The following is a 21,334-nucleotide window of genomic DNA, read 5'->3' on the forward strand; positions in this document are numbered from 1 at the left end:
GTATGCCATAGTACCAATCTTTTGCAACACCTTGTACGGACCATAATACTTTGGTGATAATTTATTATCCTTCTTAGCTTGCTTGAGGGACATTTGCTTATATGGTTGTAGTGGTAGGAATACCCAATCACCTACATCAAAACTTCTTTCACTGCGATGTTGATCTGCCTGTTGTTTCATTCTATTTTGTGCCAACACGAGGTTATCCTTTAAGAGTTGGAGGACTTGTTGTTGATGTTCTATGTGATGTTCCACTACCTGAACCTTAGAATTTTCTCTTAAATATCATGTGATGGATGGTGGCTGATACCCATAAAGTGCCATAAATGGGGTCATTTTTGTTGCTGTATGGAAGGAAGTGTTATACCACCACTCAGCCAGAGGAAACCATTTGACCCATTGTGTCTGTTTATCAGATACAAAGCAACGAAGATATCCTTCCAAACATTTGTTTACTATCTCAGTTTGCCCATCAGATTGAGGATGATAAGATGAGCTATGAGCTAACTGAGTACCAAGACAAGAAGATAATTTTGTCCAAAAATTTCCAGTGAAAATGGGATCTCTGTCACTTACAATAATCTTTGGGTTTCCATGTAGCTTTTGAATTGTTTCCATAAATGCATTAGAAACTGTACTGGCTTTATATGGATGTGATAATGCAAAAAAGTGTGCATACTTGGTAAGTCTGTCAACTACCACCATGATGACACTCTTTCCCTCAGACTTGGGTAAACCTGTGATAAAATCCATTGAAACCTCCTCCCAACGTTGGCTTGGAATGGATAAAGGTTGTAATAGACCCGGTGTCTTAATTGTTTCAACTTTATTTTGCTGGCAAACCAAACATTCCGCCACAAACTTTTGAATATCTGATTTAAGGCCATCCCAAAAAAATTCCTTCTTAACCCTGTGGTAAGTTTTTAAAAATCCTGAGTGCCCTCCTAAGGGAGAAGTGTGCAATTCCATAAGAATCTTTTGTTTTAGTTGGGAATTCTTACAGAGGTATAAGCGATCTTTGTACCATAACGAATCATTTTGCCAGCTAAATGTATCAAAAGTACTGGAATCTTGTTGTAGCTTTCAAATAAGTTCCCACACCTTTTCATCATTCTTCCATTCCTCCCTTGCTTCGTTTATCCAATCTGGTTGTATAATAGAAATGGCACACAACAATGCTTCCACATCCTCATCCTTTCTTGAGAGTGCATCTGCCACCACATTTTGCTTCCCTTTTTTGTAGATGATTTCAAAGTCATAACCCAACATCTTTGTGACCCACTTTTGTTGCTCTTCAGAGGATAATCTTTGTTCTAAAAAGTATTTAAGGCTATCATGATCCGTTTTTACCTTGAAGTGTCTTCCCATTAGGTAGGGTCGCCATTTCTTAAGTGCATGCAGTATTGCCAACATTTCCTTCTCATAAATAGCTTTTCTTAAAAACTTTCCCTTGATTGGACGACTTTCAAAAGCAATGGGTCTTTCATCTTGCATTAGAATAGCACCAATTCCATTTCCTGAAGCATCACATTCCACAATAAAGGTTTTTGTGAAGTCCGGTGTAGCTAAGACCGGTGCTTGGCACATTGCCTCTTTAAGATGTTCAAAGGCCTTTGTTGCTTCTAGAGTCCATGAAAATGAATCTTTCTTCAATAATGTTGTTAGAGGTGCTGCTATTCTCCCATAATTCTTAACAAACTTGCGATAATACCCTGTCAACCCAAGAAATCCTCGCAGATGCTTTATGGATGTGGGGATTTTCCATTCCTTAATGGCTTTAATTTTTCTAGGGTCTACCTTAACTCCTTCATGAGATACAATATGACCCAAATATTCCACCTCCTGGACTCCAAAGAAACATTTGGATCTTTTTGCATATAATTGTTTCTCCTCCAATAGTTGTAGCACCCTGTCAACATGTTCAACATGATCCTTCCAAGACTTGCTGTAGATTAGTATATCATCAAAAAATACTAACACAAATTTTCTAAGGAATGGTTTGAAAATTGAATTCATCAAACCTTGAAATGTTGAAGGTGCATTGGTAAGGCCAAAAGGCATGACCAAAAATTCATAATGACCATCATGAGTTCTAAATGCCGTTTTCAGAATGTCTTCAATCTTCATTCTGATTTGATGATATCCCGAACGAAGATCCAACTTGGTGAAGTAAATTGATCCATGCAATTCATCCAGTAATTCATCAATAACAGGAATGGGGAACTTATCTTTAATAGTGAGCTTGTTGAGCTCCCTATAATCTGGACACATGCGCCATGATCCATCCTTCTTGTGCACCAATACTACTGGAGCTGAGAAAGAACTTTGACTCGGTTGAATTATACCAGCCTCTAGCATTTCTGCAACCATACGTTCAATTTCACTTTTTTGGACATAGGGATATCTGTACGGCCTGATGTTTGGAGGAACACTTCCTGGAATAAGATGAATAGCATGATCATGACTATGCATAGGTGGGAGACCTTTTGGAGTCTCAAATACCTTGGAATGATTGTCCAAGACGTTTTGGAGATCTGGAGAAATAGATGATTCCAATGTGGAAACATCTAGCGAACATAATTGTGCAATTACACCTCTTTGCTCCTTTTTTAGAAGATTTGTCATGCTATTAGAGCTGATTATCTTTCCTGGTTTCCCTGCAATACCCCTTAATTCAACTTCCTTTCCTTCCATAGAAAATTTTATGAAAAGTTCTTGAAAATTAAAAGCTATTGTACCCAAGGATTGTAGCCATTGGACTCCTAGTACAACATCAGCACCTCCCATTGGAATGGAAAGCATTGGGCTAGTCAATACATATTCTCCCATGGATAGCTTGATATTATGGCACTTTCCAGAGCAATTTATTGTTCCTCCATTTGCAATCATCACTTGACACTCTGGTGCTGGATATAGGAAGCAATTCAATTCTTTTGCTACCCTACAATGAATAAAATTGTGGGTGCTTCCTGAATCAATCAACACTATTACCTTTTTCTTCTTGATTTGTCCTTCTATCTTGATGGTTTGAGAAGTGGTAATTCCCGTCAATGCATTACAAGATATGGTCGGATTTATTTGTTCTTCATCTAGGCTTTGTTCCTAGAGTATATCTTCTTCTTTTGACCTTTCTTGCTCCTTTTCTTCTTCCTCTTCACAATCTATGTAGAATAATTTCTTCTCAGCACACTTATGACCTTTAGTGTATTTGCTATCACAATTGTAACAAAGCCCTTTTGCTCTTTTTTCTTCCAATTGTTGTGGTGTCAACCTTATAGGTTGTGGAAGACTAGGGGAAACAACACTTCCGTCTTTATAGTTGTGAGTGGTATGCTTCCTGGTTGCCATAATTTTGCTTTCCATTTTTCTTGCTAACCTGAATGCCTTCTCTAATGAATCAGTTTCCCAAAGGCAAACATCATGTTGGATATTATCCTTTAAAGACCCTATGAACACATCAATCCTATGCTCCTCTGGAATATCTTTTACCCTTATGTTCAATTTTTGGAACTCCTCAATGTGCTCCATTACTGAACCCTTTTGTTTGAGACTTATCAATTGGCTAAAAAAAGTGTTGCTTTTTGTATCTTCATAATGTGCTATCAATTCTTCCGTAAAAATTGCCCAAGTGATAAATTGTTTACGAGAGCAAAGCCATTGATACCATACAAACTGATTTGGTTCCAAATATATAGTTGCCATACGTACCTTTTGTGCGTTTTGCACATTATTGAGATCGAAGAATTGCTCCATCTGTAATATCCATGTGACGGGATCCTTGCCATCAAACTTCCTCATATCGATTTTTGGAATATGGTGATTATTCGATCCAACATTAGCGTCTATGGAATCATGATTAACATTTCTTTTGTTCTCATCATGAGTTTCCTTTACTACCTTTTCACCATTAGTGACCCTTTCTTGTAGCAACTTCTTCAATTTTTCCATGTCTGTCTTCAAATCTATCTTCAAATCTGCCATGTCTCTCTTCAAATATGTCTTCAAATCATCCATCTTAGCTTCCATGCCCTTTATCTTAGATTCCACACCATTTATCTTAGATTCCACGTCACTTTTCTTAGCTTTTGTTAGCTTTTGTGAGCGTGACATTTGTTGCACTTGTTCTTGTAATTTTGATATATCATGTAGCATTTCTTCCTCTTCTTCATGAGTCATGCTAGAGATTTTAGGTTCCTTACTAGGTGTTTGCATTTTCTTTCCTTGAGGCATCAGTTACCGATAATAATGCTTTACTATGCCCTTTGAATTCCGTTAAACCAAGCTTACAAAAAAATTTAAAAAAAAACTACACACCTTTTTTCACTTTATAGAAGCCTGATATTGATTCTGATGTATCTCTGTAATTTCGGATCATCCAGTTCTGAACTTGCTACCTGTAGTAGCCTTCTCCGTCCTCTTTCCAATGCCACAAGTCTGAGCCAAATTTGATTCTCCAAGGAAGAGTTATGTGAAATCTCCCACAGTGACTTGCTTTTAGACTTGTTCAGCAGAGCAAACTTGTACGACATGCCACGAGTCACTGTTTCAACCTTTGAATCTGAAACACACACACAGGAAACTACAGTCCGTCCTCTTTCTGTACCTTCTTACGAAATTTCAATCTGATCCCTAGAGAGAAAGTTATGACGATTTTCCCCAGGTCACCTGTTTTGAATGTAATTCAGGAGTCTGCAAAAAGACCAACTTCCTCAGATCATATCTCCGCAAATATCGTGTGAAAAGCTCTAAAATTCGGAACCAAGGTTCAGCGCAATTTCTTCTCAAATGGGTTTTTTTGTGATTTCTGAAACGTCACAGAAAAAAATTTATAGCGAAAATGCCACGATGACCTGTTTGGAGCAGCGAAACCCTAGAATCCAAAGCTCTGATACCAAATGTTATGAAACCAACTCAAGAAAAGATAGAAAAGATAGATCAACGCCTTAGAATTCAGCCTCTTCGAGGGGGAAACCTCCTTTACATTACATAAATGAACAATTCTTGGATGATACAAATGACAAAACCTCCTTTCTATATATAGGAGTCTAAGGAGTCAAAATATAATCCAGCCGACCTAACAATAATAATATAAAGCCACAAAAATAACAATAGAGGGATTCTATGGGGCACAGAAATAACAATATGGGGGTAATAGGGGCACAACAATATAAATAAGGGGTATAACTACAATAGTAATGGGGTAATCACTAGTATTATAGGGACCCAACAGAGAGGCTAATTGCTTGGCAATCTTTTCATATTTTATGAGTCAGATGAAAAGAGCTTAAAGGAGACTCGTTTTACGAGGAACGAGTGATAAATTTGGGTAGAAACTGATTCCAGGTAAGGTTTGGAATTTTCCAATCACGGCAGTGTCACAAGGATGGCTAACAGGATCACTCTTCGCAGCTGTTCCTCAAAAAGGGTAAACAATCAAATGGAGGTGAATGATTGACCAAAACAGAGTGGAGGTGATGATGAGAACACGACCAAGGCTCAAAGTTTGATGATAATGCATTCATAGTGGTTATTTAGCGGAAATTGGTTCATTTTTTAATGAATGAGCTTAAATTCTGGGGGAAACATTTGCTCGTTTCTTATGTTTAATTTTTTACGAGCTTGAACTCCACATAAAAACTGATCGTGCGAGTCGTATAATAAGGATGTCTCATCGATAGGTTCAATTTTTAGGGAGCTTGCACCATTTGAAACTATGCTCCGGCGCCTCTCGCATGCAAGCTAGGAATGACCAACTACACCCCTCTGCTTAACTACCAAGATCACTACCAAGGTTAGGTAGGAAACTTTTTCCTTTACTTTTTCGGTGCCATGGTGGCCCCTGTGAAGATGAGTGGTCAATTTGACCACTCACCCGACCTAGGCGGTTGAAGTCAGCGGAATCATAGAGTTAATGTTAGTTGTTCATTTCTCGCTTGCTCACAAGAGGTTTGCATGCCCCCAGGTATAGTGAAGTAGAGTTTCTAGGTCACCCCTCAATTTGCAAACAAAATGTTTGTTCTGTCGGGAAAGGCCTATCTTTTAACGGAGGTATCTTATCTAGTCTAATCCCCTCTTCCTATATGGACGGGGATCAGACTAGTCATATATCCTTGACGAAAACCTACCCTATACCCAGAGTTTCCCTGCAAAAGTAGACCAGGGTGCATGCCCCCTGGGTTTCAGTCATGTCCTCCCGAATCAGTCGCGCTCACTAGGTGGACAGACTGGGGATTGATGAGACATTCCTTGCGTGAAAAGACCATTCAAGGATGGTATCTGACTATTTTCTATGTGTGAGATGGGGAACAAAAGTTGGTCTACGAGCTTGACCACTCTTCCTTCATGCGGAAAACACATTACTCTAAAGAGCGAGGAGACAATGGCTCCCATGCAATAAATATAGTCATGTCCAAGGAGTAGATTATAATATAGAGGTCCTTGGACTACCATTACATTCATGTGGACGATTTTCCTTCTCAATGTTATTGGAACATTGGGAAGGATCCCTAATGGTCGACTGGTTCCTTTGTCAAATCCTGTTAGATTTCTCATCTAAGGCAGAAGCGATGGCGAGCCAAGCGCTTTCCAAGTAGTCGAGGAAAGGATACTCACAGAAGCGCCTTCATCTATGGTGGTACCGGCCATGACCATTCTATATATTTGTGCAATGATTCGAAATGGTACACTAGCCGGTAAATGGGGTCTGCCTAGTAGATTCCAATCGAAGGAAACAACTAGGTTGCTTGGAGGTGGGACCGAATAGATGGCCGTATATGACTCTGACAAACTTCCTTCCTGCGGTAAAGGAATGGGTAGACTACCCCCATGTTCGTCGGAGTCTGTGTTTATGAAGAGAATTTGAACGGTGTTATTCTTGTTCTCTCCAGTGACTGTATCATCTGAAGATGGACCTTCTGAAGGCAAGACCGGGTCAACTGCCACCTCGACCTTTTGAATTTCATCTGGTGTGAATTCAGATGGTTTATCTTCAATGATATACGCTTCAACTATCCACAATGGCGTGTCAGTCGGATTTTCAACTAGTGATGGACTTGGCAAGAGTTTCTTATATCCAGGAGGAAGCCACAACGGTGAAACCGGACGGTCATCCAAAACTCTTTTAGCCTCGTCTAGGAAGGGACAACGGTGGATGACGTGATCGCCTTCACACAATTTACAGGGTTTTCTTTTCCTTTTCTGTCTCGACACTTCGCTTTCACTAGTTGACGGTGTACTTTCAACATGATCATCAGAGGTTGTTGACACCGGATTGTGCAAACGAGGAGACCAGTCCCTTAAGATCCGAGGGATACAAGGACAATCTCGATGATAGTGATCTCCTTTGCAAATGACACATGGAGATTTAGGCTTTGACAGTGGAGTGTGTGGATTTTCACTAGATGATGCCTGGTTGCCCCTTTTCGCCTTTGGATCCTTCTTCTTCTTCCCTTTCTTCTCCTTCCCCTTCTTCTCCTTCTTAGTTACTTGATTTTTAGCTTTACCAGCTCCATCAAGCGAAGAGGAAGGAAGAGAGGGAGAATCAGATGAAGTAGAAGGTTGGGGGGTAACTCTGGTATCATCTAGTTGCTGACTTGATTGCTCAGGAATCACGGTGTTCTGAACGACAGAGGTCAAGAAGAGCCATACGGGCAGGCCGATTGTCAATCCTGGAAGTGACAATGTGGCCATATGGGGTGCACCAACATCTCCCCAAGAGGAGAAAGGACTAGGATTTCCTCCAAGGGGAAATCCTTGGTTGGTGGACTCCATTTTCCTGAACCTAAGACCAACATAGGAAAGGTGACGTTTATTCCGATTAAAATAAATTTTAGACACTTTGACACACCTTTTTTTTTCAATTTTTAAGAGTTGAGAAAAAACAAAAGATGACTCTAGTCGCCTTCGATTTTTAATGAGCTTGAAGTGACAAGTGCTCAGATGGACCTTTTCCTTTAAGGAGTCTAAAAAAAATGAAAGAGAATACTCTAGAAGTCTAGACAAAGGGATTACCAAACCAATCGCAAAACCACAGAATAATTTTTACGATACGGTAGTCAATCTTCCCGAATGCTGTGTTCAGTGCATTGCAATTGATAGGGCAGCAGACATGGCTTCCTATGGATAAAGGATATAGACTATTGTGGTCTCCCAATATACTCGACGGTACATGGGAGCACAAGTCCATACTGGCACTTGTCGTATCAAAGTGGAGGAATCACCCAACCAACAATGAAAACAACGGTTACTAGGCTTTACGACACTGGAATACGTCTCTAGCCTAGACTTCTAAATGTTGTGCGTTAGGTTCCAAAGCATTTTTAGATTCATTAAATTTATTTTACAGTTGATCTTGTTTAATAAATTTTTCTTTCAAGTTCACCATGTGATGTAGATATACAATTCCTAAAATGCAATCTACGATGATAAACAATCATTTAATCTTCTATTTGCAATGAAAATCATAGCTACTAAGGAAAGAGAGATGATATTCTTTCAACATAGGGCAGAGAGCACACACTATATGCATTGTCCTAAATCAAACCAACAAATAGTCTAAATGAAAATGCACATGCATGTATTTGTTTTTCAACCTTCTTAATGTGTGAATGATAAAAAGAAAGCTAAGCGCAAATCTGAATTATTTTTCAAAGCAACATTACTAAAAAGCTTCTTTTAAAGACAAAATGAAGACAATGTCGACACTTTACGATTTGGAATTGAAAACTTTCTTTCGACACTTGAAAAACTAATAATTCAAATCAAATACAAGAGTAACAGTGTAATCGACTATCAAGAACAATCGGATTCTCTTCTATGACTAAAAACGACACTTGCGACACTTCCAAATCAAGCAACGATAGTTCAATTACGTTACTTCTTTGTAAAAGAGAACTGAAAATGGCTCACAATACATAAAAAAATTTACCGTTCTTTGCATGATGGAGGTGGAATAATGGCAAGGAAGGGGGTTTCCATAGAGGTATACTAACTATAGACATCAAAACTCCTGAATAGAGCTGAAAAGAGTGAAGAAAAACCAAAGTCTGGAGGCAAAATTAGCCTTCTCTGACCATCGCACCTATTACATAGGGATTCTAGTATGTATCCCACCTACAACACACGAGAAGTGTGATACATACTGATATCCTTGAAGAGAAGGTGCGATGGTATAGTGTGAGACTTTTGATCCAGTTCTTAATCACAGTTTGCAGCATAGTTCAGGGATTTAGGCCGAGCAAGTGATAATCAATGAATAAATCATAGGGGTAGATCTAAGGAGGTTACTAGATCCACCATAAGGGCAATTAGGATGTTTAAAAATCAATTGTTTAGTTTATAAACAAAACCCGGAGATATACTGAAGCATCATTGATCTACTTTGCACTTGCATAGCAAATGCAGTTCGAAGGCTAGCTGGCTTAACTTCAGGCTCCGTCTGTAAGTTTATAAAACAAACAAGTATAGAAAAGAAAACAAGCTATTCGTTCCCCAGCGGAGTCGCCATTTTGTTATCGAGAAATCTAGTGTCTCTGCAGAGCTGCTAGTCCCACTAATACTAGTAGCTATCTTAGAAAGAAACAAACTAAAACTACTTTTGTTTTCCTTTATGAGAAGTAGATAAGAGGGGAACAAAGGAGACCAACCTCTGTCTTGTGCTTGGTTCCTTGCTTGATTCCTCTTGATAGATCTTTTCCACTCGCCTCCTCGTCTACCCAGCTTCAAAGAGCACCTGTGGAATCAAAGCAGCATAACACTATCCAAGAACAGAGATCTACTATCATAAACAATATAGGACCATATATATATTGACCACACAAATGCATATATCATAAATCATACAAGAAAGTGGAGGAAAACTTGAATAGCTTTATTAATATCAAGAATAGCAAAGAGGTACAACCAATTGTCTGACCCAACATCATCCTCTCAGCAAGAAATCCCTTCTTCACCTCATGAAAAGCTTAGGTCACGCAACACTATGATGTTACATCAAGAAACTAGCAGCACTTCCTTACAAGATATAAAATTCCAGCCTCTTGACCTCTGGGATGAGGGATCCATATATAGATGATTGTAGGGAGGTGAGTCAACTTCTGAGATTTGATTAGTGTCCTCTCTCTGATAGTTCTTGATTCCACTTGGAGATTGATGATCTCTTACTCATCCTTGGGCGAATTCAGAGAGGCAAGTGTCATAGGAGAAGTTTCTAGAAGATTCCATGATCATCCACCTCGCATGTTGACTCTGCCATTTGTTCACTCTCACTCGTCACACCCCATAGAAGGGATTTTCAATATGCATCGCACCTCTAGTGTGCATTTAGGTCGGATGCATCACACTTTGACCATGGAGCAGGTGAGATGGTCCAGCTTTGACCAGTTCTGAGTAGTTTTCTATGGAGAACTTCTGGGAGATGATGTAATCAGCTGACCTTATTCCTTTAGGGTGTGAAACAACACTTTTAGGGATATAGGAGCCCTTGGTTTATGGACATATATGATTGGGGTTGCAGTGCCCAAAAATTTCTATAACATGCCACCACATGGCACTTCCCCTTCCCATTCTTGTCTCACTCGTGTTGCACCCGTACCTATCACTTAACCATTAAAGTATCCATTTCAGCACATAAGCAGTCCCAGAGTAATGAACCTGCTCCATTAAAAGGACATTTGTCAATGGTACAGTGATCTTGAACATAAATTTAACCAAAACCTCATTCAGTTGGTCTTTCCTCTGCACTCCAATGACAATGAACGCCTACTACGCTTTCAACCATACCAAGGTGAATATTGCTCTTTCGACCACTCTCGGGTAGTTGTTGTTGTTGTTCCCATATCATTTCCTTAAAAAATTATTCTAAAGGTAAATCAAAAGTGTTGTTGGGAAAAGTATCTATTCAGAACGCCCCTATCCCACTCTAAGGTGTGATAGTGCCTTAGCAACAAACAAGGAAAACTACTTGAGTATTCTTCTTTATGAAATGTAAATGAGGAGAAAGGATCTAACTAACCTGTGTCTTCCGCTAGTTTGTTGATCCAATCGCTCCTCTCTTCTATAGCTCCCAGCTCCCTGCTCCCTCACCGGCCCAACTTCACCGAACTCCTGCAAGATCACATGAGAGAGAAACTACACAAAGATATAGATATACATTCATAAAAAGCTCAAGATCAGATTAAGCTAAACATGCAAATATAACAAAACATCATTGATACATAGCATGTAGGAGAAACTCAAATAATTTTATTGATATGATAAGAAAGTCCAAGAGGAGATACAACCAAGTGAGTTCCGATCCAGCATCTACCTCCCAGCAAAGGAATCCCTTCCTCTCCTCCAACAAGGCATAAATCACCCAATGTACTAATCTCAATCTCAAACCAACAGCAATTCTCTGCAAAGTATAAAATTCCAGCCTCTGGATCTCTGGGATGAGGGATCCATATATAGATGTAAGCAGAGAGGATGAGTCAGCTTATGTTTTGACTTGTGGCTTCTCTCTGTCAATTCTTGCTTCCACCTGGAGACTGAGAGCCTCTTACTCATCACTTGGTCGAATTCAGTGAGGCAAGTGTCATTGGAGAAGATTCTGGAAGCTTCCATGGTCTTTCCACCTCGTTGAATGACTCTGCCACTTGTCCTTTCCCGCTCAACGCACCTGGGTAGTGCATTCAAGTGCATTGCAACGCACCTAGACAGTGTACTGGGGTGCTTTGCAACGCAGGCAGCTAGTGGAGCACTTGAATTGATCCTGAATTGACTGTTTCTGAGTGGTTTTTTGGTGGAGAACTTCAAGGAGAAGCTGTCATTGGTTGACCTTGTTCCTTTAGGAGCTGTAACAACATCTTTAGGGACTTTGGATCCCTTGGATTATGGACATTTCATGCTTATAGCTGTAAGGCACAAAAATGTCTATAACAGTTGCCCCCTAAAGTATGAGGTTGTTTATCGGGTGAAATGCTTTATTAGGAGGATCCGAAGTTCATTCAATGCTGGGAGGAGACCTGTAATAAGATACAATACAATACATTATTTTTCATACTGTTTTCATGATCTAGCTGAGGCAGGAATTCCCATGCTCAGCTTTATAAATTCATTTTTATGTACATAGGACAGACAATCGTCTGATGGTAGACTGATGATTCTGATGAAATCATCATCCTTTTGGTAGGATGATTATCTGTTCTGCAATGCCGTACATGTCAATGTCTTTATTTTTCCTGAATATATATCGCAACCTGGATGGATGAAACTAGATCCGGGGTCTTCAATCTCGTCCGATCTTCACTCTAAGTACAAGTCGATCCATGTGAGAAATGTTTTGAAGTCGAACATGGAAAGACATCGCTTGATTACCAGTCAATGATGTAAACTGTTAACAAGCACGAGAGGAATCACCGATAATGATAATGACCCTCAAGGTATTGCATTACAATTCACGTGGTGTGAATAAAGGACTTGGCGTCGAACACCACGCAAAATCTTTTGGTCAAAGGTCATTGATGTATACCTGTCAGCGGAAGTGAGAAACTTGCCATTGAGGCATGCAAGCTTCAAAGTACTGAAGGGGGTGTTCCTAGATCAACTTCTTGGATAATGAGCTGATGTCGACAAGAAGCGATCCGTCAAAGGAGGGCCTTGATGTATCCCACATCAGTGACACGGAATGGAGCAAATGATTTTGATGGAGGTGAAAACGATCTGATGATATATGGTTCAGGGTGGCGGTCATGAAAGAATGAAGTATAATGTATGGTAGTGGATGGGACACGGTTGACTTCTCTTGAACATATCGGTGACACTTATAGGATGGATTGGTAGCATTTACCCCAAAGGTGGATGGTATGGTGAGACCATGGTGATGTGACCGGTGAATGAAACAACCCAACCCGACTCAGGCACGGAGTGGAAGTGTCATGTTCAAGAGCGACTTGCTACCAATAAAGGTTCTTTGAGTTTCTTCCCAATTTTTCCCCAGTCATTGCTGACCAGTACCTCTTTATTTTTGTCAAGCTTGAGGAGGATAACATATGCTTGTTCTATAATTTTCCCTTCGGGCAAACCCATCGCTCTGTTTTAACAAGCCTAGCGATAGTGAAACTCGTTCTCGTCTAAAGACAAGTTTGTCGCTATTAATGTTTTTAACGAGTCTAACGACAAAGATAACTCGGTCCTTTTCATTTTTAGAGAGTCTGAAAAGGTACGTAAAGTTAACTCTGAAAGTTCTTTTTCATCATATAATCCCTTAGGTCCGAAAAAGTATAAAACAATACAGAAGGGATGAATTTTTGATAGTTTTAACGAGTCGAATAAAACAAGCGCTCGATCTTGTTGTGCAATAATCCCTCGAGTCCAAAAAGATTAAAATCTAGAGGAGGGATAGCTCTTCCGGTCGCTTTAATGAGCTGGAAGGCCAAAACTCGGCAATCTTTTCATATTTTACGAGTCAAATGAAAAGAGCTTAAAGAAGACTCGTCTTTTGAGTAACGAGTGATAAAATGGGTAGCAGCTGATTCCAGGTAAGGGTTGGAATTTTCCAAGCACGGTAGTGTCACAAGGATGGCTAGTGAAATCACTCTTCGCAGTTGTTCCTCAAAATGGGTAAACAATCATATGGAGGTGAATGATCGGCCAATGGAAAAGTGGAGGTGACGGTGCAAACACGACCAAGGCTTTAATGGCTGATAATGTTACATTCACGGTGGTTATTTACCGGAGGATAGTTCATTTTTTAACGAGCTTAAACACGGGTTGAAACACTTGCTCGATCTTATGTTTATTTTTTAACGAGCATGAACTATGTGCTAAAACTGCTCGATCTTATGTTTATTTTTTAACGAGCATGAACTATGTGCTAAAACTGCTCGATCTTATGTTTATTTTTTAACGAGCATGAACTATGTGCTAAAACTGCTCGATTAATCCAGTCATATGATAAGAATGTCTCATGTAAGATGCCATTTTTTATGGAGCTTGCGCCTTACAAAGCTATGCCCCGCATCCTTTCGTTATGCAAGTTCGGAAACGAATAATCCTACGAGTTTAAAGGGTTAGACCTATAGGTTTAAAGGGAGGACCTAAAAATTTAAAAAATAAATAGCCGCCCCTTGCTTGCACTCCAAAAGGTTTGCATGCCCCCAGGTATAAAGTACGATTTCAAGGTTACCCCTCAATTTGCAGATAAAGCATTTGTTCTACCAGGAAAGGCCTACCTCTTTCAAGTTACCAAAGATTGTCTCATTTGCGCAGCAAACAAAACACTTCTTCGGCGATGTCTACCGAGATAGACAAAGGTGAGTGACAATGAGCGCCAAACACATAACTTTGACAAAAGAATCTTATTCTAGAATAACCCCTCTTCCAAGACGGATGGGGTACAGACTAGTCATATTCTCCCACGGAAACCTACCCTATACCCAAAGTTTTCCTGCCAAAGTAAACCAGGACGCATGCCCCCTGGGTTCCAGTCATATCCCTCCGAATTACTCGCGCTCATCGGGAGGACGGACGGTGGGTTGAGACATTTCTTGCGTTAAGAGACCATTTAGGGATGGTATATGACTATTTGCGATGCGTGATCCGAGAAATGAAAGCTGATCCACGAGCTTGACCACTCTTCCTTCGTGCGGAAAAAACATTACTCTAAAGAGTGAGGAGACGATGGCTCCCATGCAATAAATATAGTCTCGTCCAAGGAGTAGGTTATAATCCAAGGGTCCTTGAATGACCATCACGTTCATTTGAATGGTCTTCCCTTTCAATGTTATGGGCACATTGGGGAGGATCCCTAAAGGTCGACTGGTTCCTTTATCAAAGCCTGTCAGATTTCTCATTTCAGGCAAAAGCGATGGCGAACCAAGCGTTTTCCAAGCAATAGAGGAAAGGATACTCACAGATGCCCCCTCATCAATGATGGTGCCAGCCATGACCATTCTATATATTTGGACGATAATTCTGAATGGTATGCTTGCTGGCAAATGGGGTCTACCTAGTTGGTTCCAGTCGAAGGAGACAACTAGGTTGCTTGGTGGTGGGACCAAGTAGACAGACGGGTATCGCTCTGACGAACTTCCTTCCTACGATAAAGGAATGGGGGGATTGCCCCCGTGCTCGTCGGAGTCTGTGTTGATGAAGAGAATTTGGATGGTGTCATCTTGATCCTCTTCAGTGACTGTATCATTCGAAGATAAAACCTTTGAAGGCAAGACCGGGTCAACTGCCGCCTCGACCTTTTGACTTTCGTCGGGTATGGATTGAGCTGGTTCATCTTCAATGACTGGCGCTTCAGCTGACCACTTGACTGGGCCAACTGGATTTTCAACTAACGAAGGACTCGGCAAGAGTTTTTTATATCCAGGAGGGAGTCGTAACGGCGAAATCGGATGATCATCCAAAAATATTTTAGCTTCGTCTAAGAAGGGACAACGGTGGATGGCGTGGTTGCCTTCGCATAGTTTACAGGGAGATCTAGCTCTCCCTTTTTTTCCTGGGACTTCACTTTTGCTAGTTGACGGTGTGCTTTCAACATGGCTATCAGAGGTTGACGCCACCGAATTGTGCAAACGGGGAGACCAGTCCCTTAGTATCTGAGGGATGCAGGGACAATCTCTGTGAAAGTGGTCTCCATTGCATATGACACATGGCGATTTAGGCCTGGTCAGTGCGGTGTGTGGATTTTCATTAGACGACACTCGTTTGCCCCCAGTCGCTTTTGGCTCCTTCTTCTTCTTCTCTTTCTTCTTCTTTTCCTTCTTCTCCTTAGGAACTTGGCTTTTAGTTTTACCAGTTCCGTCAAGCGAAGAGGAAGGGAGAGAGGAAGAATTAGAGGAAGTAGAAGGCTGGTGGGTAACTCTGGACTGGTCTAACTGCTGATTTGACTGTTCAGGAATAGTGGTGTTCTGAATGACATTGGTTGAGAAGAGCTAGATTGGCAAGCCAATTGTCAGTCCTGGAAGCGACAATGTGGCCATATGGGGCGCACCAACATCTCCCCAAGAGGAGAAGGGACTAGGATTTCCACCAAGGGGAATTCCTTGGTTGGTAGGCTCCATTTTCTCAACCTAAAGATCAACGTAGGAAAAAGGGTATGAATATTCCGTTTAAAATAAATTTTAACGACGCTTGGACACAACTTGCTTTTTCAATTTTAAAGAGTCGAGAAAAAGCAAAAGATGGCTCTAGTCTCCTTCGCTTTTTAATGAGCCTGAAGTGACAAGTGCTCAGATGGACCTTTTCCATTAAGGAGTCTGAAAAGGAATGAAAGGGACTACTCTGGAGTTCTAGGTAGAGGGTGTGCCAAACCTTTCGCAAAACCGCAGAATACTTTTTAAGGTACAGGCGGTCAATCTTCCCGAATGCTGTGTTCAGTGCATTGTGATCAGTAGGGCGGCCGACATGGCTTCCTATGGATAAAGGTTTTATGCCTATAGGGGTCTCCCAATATATACTCAGCGGTACGTGGGAGCACAATCCATACTGGCGCTTATCGTCTCTGAGGAGGAATCACCCAACCATCAGCGAGATCAACAGTCACCAGGTTTTACGACGTCAGAACACATCTCCAGCCTAGACCTCTATGTTGTGCGTTAATTTACAAAGCGTTGTTAAGTTCATTCAATTTATTTTAGGTTGATCTTTCTTAGAAGTTTGCCTTTTTGGATCACCACGAGATGTATATACAATTCCTAAATGCAGTCTAAAGATTATAAGCAAGCATTTATCTCTTTTCAACAATGAAAATCCTAGCTACAAGGGGAAAAGAAAGACATAATCTTTTCTCAAAGAGCATAGAGCACACTGTAAATGAACTTTTCCTAAATCAAACCATACAAACTATCAAAATGCAAATGCACAAATGCATGTATTTTTTTTCACTTTCTTAATATTGATGCCTAAAAAGAAAGCTGTTGTACAAATTTGAATTCGATTTCAAGTGAAAACACGAACAAGTTTCTTTTTGAAATCAAAAAGACGATTACGACACTTTATGATTTTGAAGTAAACACTTGTTTCGACACTAGAAATTCATAAATTCACACCAAAAGACAAAAGTAAAAGCGCAATCAACTGTCAACAGCAAACAAACTTACTCCTAAGATCAAAACGACACTTATGACAGGTCTAGATCTAAGGGCGACAGTATGACCAGTTTACTTTTGTAATGGGAAACTGCAAATGATGTAACAAATACACAAAAACAAATACAGTTTCTTTGATACAACTGAGGTGGATTTAAGGCAGAGAAAAGGGGTTTTCAGATAGGTACACACACTGATAACAGGCTGCAAAAAACAGAGATAAAACTGAACACAAGGATGCAAAGAACCACAGCTGCACAGGGTAAAGGCTGATCAGCGCACCTGCAGAATAGAGAAACTGAATTGCAGCGCAGCTAGCCCTCTCGCGACTTGCGTTGAAATGCAGAGTCTCTTCACAGAGCCTGCGTTGAGGCAGAAACGAGAATTGTCTCTGGGTTCTGGGTCATGGTTTGCAGTTTGATCTGAGGTTTTTGGCCGGATAAAAGCTATCAATAAGGTACAATTAGAAGGATGATTTAAAGGAGGACTAAGAGCTATCACAAAGGGCAGTTAGAGCATTTGTGGATCAGCTTGTTCAGATCATAAACAGGCCCAGTGAGTGGACTAGAGTGGCAGATCTCTACTTTGCATTTGTAAATGGAAAATGCAGTTCGATTCTCCACTCCTAAGTTTATGAGAAGAACAACAATAGAAACACAAATAAACTAACTAGATACGTTCCCCAGCAGAGTCGCCAATTTGTTGTTGGGAAAATTATCTATTCAGAACACCCCTATCCCACTCTAAGGTGTGATAGTGCCTTAGCAACAAACAAGGAAAACTACTTGAGTATTCTTCTTTATGAAATGTAAATGAGGAGAAAGGATCTAACTAACATGTGTCTTCCGCTAGTTTGTTGATCCAATCGCTCCTCTCTTCTATAGCTCCCAGCTCCCTGCTCCCTCACCGGCCCAGCTTCACCGAATTCCTGCAAGATCACAAGAGAGAGAAACTATTGGAAGATATAGATATACATTCATAAAAAGCTCAAGATCAGATTAAGCTAAACATGCAAATATAACAAAAAATCATTGATACATAGCATGTAGGAGAAACTCAAATAATTTTATTGATATGATAAGAAAGTCCAAGAGGAGATACAACCAAGTGAGTTCCGATCCAGCATCTACCTCCCAGCAAAGGAATCCCTTCCTCTCCTCCAACAAAGCATAAATCACCCAATGTACTAATCTCAATCTCAAACCAACAAAAATTCTCTGCAAAGTATAAAATTCCAACCTCTGGATCTCTGGGATGAGGGATCCATATATAGATGTAAGCAGAGAGGATGAGTCAGCTTATGTTTTGACTTGTGGCTTCTCTCTGTCAGTTCTTGCTTCCACTTGGAGACTGAGAGCCTCTTACTCATCACTTGGTCGAATTCAGTGAGGCAAGTGTCATTGGAGAAGATTCTAGAAGCTTCCATGGTCTTTCCACCTCATTGAATGACTCTGCCACTTGTCCTTTCCCACTCAATGCACCGGGGTAGTGCATTCAAGTGCGTTGCAATGCACCTAGACAGTGTACTGGGGTGCTTTGCAACGCAGGCAGCTAGTGGAGCACTTGAATTGATCCTGAATTGACTGTTTCTGAGTGGTTTTTTGGTGGAGAACTTCTGGGAGAAGCTGTCATTGGTTGTTCTTGTTCCTTTAGGAGATCTAACAACATCTTTAGGGACTTTGGATCCCTTGGATTATGGACATTTCATGCTTATAGCTGTAAGGCACAAAAATGTCTATAACAAAAAGCCACAAGGGAAAACCCCATGCTTCCCATTATAATTGACTCAAACCATCAACCTTTAGTGGATGAACACTATAATATTTCTAAAACCAGTTGTGAATTCGACCTCTACAAACTCCTCAACCAGTTAAAACAAAAATTCCTTGATTTCAATGATGAATAGAGTTTGTGGGACTCCTTCCTACCTCAATTTGTCTTTCCGCAAACCCATAATTTTCTAGAATTTGTCTCATGGTGACATTTTAGGTATATACTCAGTAAAAGGGAAATTGTGGCCAATAACAATGATATACTTTTCACAATTACCCCTGACTCCATATGCCAAATGATTCAGATCCAAAATTCAGCCTCTTTGAAACCCTTTTGAGTAGATTCCCTCATAGAACTCTAAAAAACCATGACTTTCCCTCATAGAGAAAATATTTCGAGACATTTCTACCTGAGGATGTCGAATTGCTAAAGACAAACCCTCCTTATCCATCCTCCTTGTTCCTTGAAATGAAAAAACAAATTATCTCTATAGTTTCTTGTTTACTGGGCTATCAAACTAATCAATGGTTTCATGAAGCCATCATGGGTTTCCTAACAATGTTCTCAATAGAATAAAAGCCTTCAACCATTTTTCATTACAGTGAATTCTTAGTAGAGGTCATTCATGAACAATTCCTTAAGTTTTCTATAGAAGGTGTCTTCAATCATGCTTCAGTTTTAGTTTACTTGTTTCTATTCCATCAAGTAGATAGATTTCAATTTCACTACAGAAATTAGTTGTTAAGGAAGAATACCAATGAATTTACATTCAGTGATTATGTAGACCAGTTTTTGTACACAGTTTCTTGTCTACTTAACAATGATGCTAAACTGAGAATTGGACCTAAGATTAAGAGAATTCTACATCTCAGTGAACAAACAAAGATAGGTGACTGGTACATATATCAAAATTAAATTGAGATCAGGGTGTATGGATATTAATTTCCTCCATATAAATTGCCTAAATTTGTTCCTATTAGAATTTTTGCATTAGATTATATTAGGAAAATGATAAATATGGATGATCTACACCTTGCAATAGCTCAAAGAAAATCTTAGCTCAAAATCAAGGCATAGGTTAGGCCTTTCATTTGTAATACCAAGACAACATCAAAAGAAGCAGATCTTATGCTCAAACAGATGAAATTTAAACTCAGTTTCACTTGGTCATATGATCCTTTAGGAATAATATCAAAGTTGAGAGTAGAACATAAAACTACTCCTTACACTCATACTCCTAGAACTAAAATTGAGCAATATAATAATCAAGATCAATGGAGAGAAAACACATTGCAGGAGGAAAAAGAACATCTACTCTCTATTACAACATCACACACATGAGTGCCCCAGGAAAAGAAGGATAAAAGGCCAAGGGAGGATGTTTCCCTTCAATCATAGAAATTCAGGGAAAAGAATTTCAAATATATAAGAATAGGAAAAAATCTAATACAATAGAAGAGTTTTCACAGGATGAAAATTTATAGTTTACAATAGTTTTGGCAGGTCCTTATATCTATAATTTCCGTAAAGTTGAAGACATTTTCATAGGACTACCATCATCTTCAGCGTCTGAGGAACCTTTGTAAATACCTCAATCAGGAGAATTGGTTCATGATCAAGCTAAACCAAGTATATTTGCTAGGTATAAGGAGATAAAGAATAAAAATGAATTGTTGAAAGAAACAACCTATTCTCATTTTTGGAAGCAAACAACTTCATCCCAACACAAAATTCTCTCTGCTTTTGACACTGAGGAAATGAAAAATGTAGGTAGCTTTCTTAAAAGCTCAGACTCCTTTTCCTAACACTGTAGATGAATACAAGAAGTACAGTTTTTCTTTCAAAATTGATCAAATCCATCCTATTAATCAGATGGCTTTGCACAAGAAAACAAGTGAAATGTTGTATTCTACCCTAACTAACTCAGCAATGGTAGCATCTAGACTTTAGGCATCATTCAACAATATTTAGTCTCTAATTAAAATTAGAGAAAATATCTTATTTAATAAATACACAAAGATAAATTCTTTAGAGGATTTAGTGATTAAATTGGCATATGATTCCAGTAATGTAAATGCTGATGAGGAGATCATTAAAAGAAAAAATGATGACATTGCAGCCTTGAAGAAGCATCTAAAAATTCCATATGTTGAAGATCCACAAATGAATGAAGTTGGTCTATTAGAGAAAGAGAAAGAAGATATGTTTAAAATTATCATCGAACAGAACAGACAGATTAAACAAATGGAGACTAAAATTGAGAAGTTGCTAAAAGAGAAAGAACAGTCAAATCAATTGGTAGTCATTCCTGTCACAACATTCCTAGTTGCAAGTACATCAATAGTAGGTGCTTTGACTTCCACAACTACTACAAAAGAGACACAGTCTACAAATACATCAAGAGAATTAATCAAAGCTATGGAAGACCTGTCTATCAGAGACCAAGAGATTGAAAAGATGAAAACTCAGCTTAAAAACCTTCAACA

The sequence above is a fragment of the Pinus tabuliformis genome, chromosome X, assembly GCF_031772625.1.
Source record: "Pinus tabuliformis cultivar Carrire ecotype Pingquan chromosome X, CPIR1, whole genome shotgun sequence".
Taxonomy (NCBI): Eukaryota; Viridiplantae; Streptophyta; class Pinopsida; order Pinales; family Pinaceae; genus Pinus; species Pinus tabuliformis.